Below are 2,133 nucleotides of genomic sequence, written 5' to 3'. Positions count from 1 at the left end.
CCAGAAAGTTCCCTCCGGACACTCCTCCCGACCAGGCCATCTGTGGGTAGCACACTATTACGCCGGCCATCTGTGGGAAGCGCACTGTTACGGTGGCCACCTGTGAATTGCATGCTGTTATGGAGTATTGTATCTTTAGAATATTTGCGCCAGCAGTAAATAACTTTTCTCACTGCAACAGTAACTCGCGTTGCTGTTAGGATGTTGTTCCTTTGCAGTTTGGAGTGGGCTGTACCGGGGAACGGAGTCTCTGGGGTTTCTGGGTTTTCACGCTGTAACTGCTGCTCATGGAACCAGACTTTGCTACCGGAGACCCGCAGTTTGTGCCCCCCAAAAAGTCGCCGACTGGTAGTGCCTAGCAGGTGAAGTGTAGTCTGGGGATGATCGATAGAACCCAGAAATAAATTAAGCCAGGTAATATGGAGTCTTGAGAGTGGACAGGCGGGACTCAACTGCAAACCCCTTCTACCTGGACTGGAGCGTCCAGCTCTCTGATTGGCCGGAATGGCACACAGATAGATCATGTGACCATGCAATATTTGCACACGTCACCCGTGACATTCACAGCGGTGCGGCCAGGAAGGTGAGTGCGTTACTACTTGGTTTCGCCTCTGAGATTTCTGGTTTACATACTGGGGTCTGTGTTGGAGCAGCCCCTCATGCCCCCCTTGTAGGTCTCCCTTGTAGCACACATTAGTGAGGTGCAGTAATGGCGGATCGCTGGATCTGTCATTGGTCCCTGAACGCTCGGCCTCTGATGGCGCAGAGATCAGGTGATACGTTAGGTGACGGCGCGGCGACTTTGGCAACATCAAGTCTCAGAAAAGCCACTATGCATTTACGTGACTCGTCTGCAACTGTTCAGTTGCAGGTCATTCGCCGTGACGTACAGCTTACACTGCGGTCTACAATGGCGAACTCGTGTGCAACCCGCATTCAGATATCCAACAGCTTTGTATTTCACGCTGCAGTCGCATAAAGTCGCAGTTTGGAATGTGAGCGCAGAGACAGTGGTTAGATGTGAGGTTGCAACGGCGCACTCTTTATGGCTCTGTATAGTGCTGATTTGTACGGCGATTGTCTTGTCACTGCGGGGTCTTCTGCAGTTCCTCTTTCCTCCTCTAGGTGTCGCCATAAACCCTCGTTCTTAGCCTCCGTACGACCATTACCGTTTATTAGAACGCCAATCTTCCGGTAGCCTGAACCTGAGGACCCTCAGATGAGACCCCCTGTGTCGCCTCGTCACTCCCTGAGCAGCGAGGTTTACTGAGGGTCTCTCCGAGATGACCCCCCCCCCCCCCCTAGTGACATACATCGTCTAATCGTAGTGGCGGTCTTTCGGCCCGAGCAGCGCCATCAGCAGACGCTCCGATGATGGCGCCGATGATATACGGCTGCCAATTGTTCTCATTAAAACAAGGGCAAACCGCGCTTCGAGAATGCATCGTCCTGCGGAGGAGCCGCCATGATTCAAGGTTCGGCATTTAGGGAGTCATTAAGTCAACTGCAATAAAGAGACCAATGAGGAGGAGTGTGAGCGCCGCCGTCGCAGCAGAACACTTGATAGGAATTAACGCTAGTGGCAGACGGCAGATAATTCACCGGTTAAAGGTCACACTTGAGAGACACTCCTCCCCCGCTCGCCATCGCATCCTCGCTGCACTTACACTGTTTGCGTGACATGTGGGTGACTTTAGCGCAACAGATATAAAGGTAAACCGCCATCTTCCATGCTGTACACCAGTAATGACAGCTGCCTCATGGACACACCGCGACAAACACTCCAATACAGATATGGCACACTGAATAATCCGCACATGGAGTACAAAATGGCCCCCAGGAAAATCAGAAGCGCCAATTTATTCACACAATGAGGAGTTGCGTGGAGACCCGGAAGCGCGGCTCATACCGCCATCTCTACTATGAACTTCTTCAACAGAAGCAAATCTGTCCGCACACGGGACGATAACGGTGTCATATAAATGGGAATGTGGAGAAGTTAACCCCCGGTGACCACAATTACACTTCAATCAACAAGGCATGACATTATGCAGATAGCGGATCGGATCGCATGAGCAACACGGGGCTGTGTACATCAGGGGACGAGGGTAGGGTGCACATTAGGGCACGGGG

Source organism: Eleutherodactylus coqui, chromosome 2, assembly GCF_035609145.1.
Source record: "Eleutherodactylus coqui strain aEleCoq1 chromosome 2, aEleCoq1.hap1, whole genome shotgun sequence".
In the NCBI taxonomy this organism is placed as follows: Eukaryota; Metazoa; Chordata; class Amphibia; order Anura; family Eleutherodactylidae; genus Eleutherodactylus; species Eleutherodactylus coqui.
Note: the sequence above shows the minus strand (reverse complement) of the source record.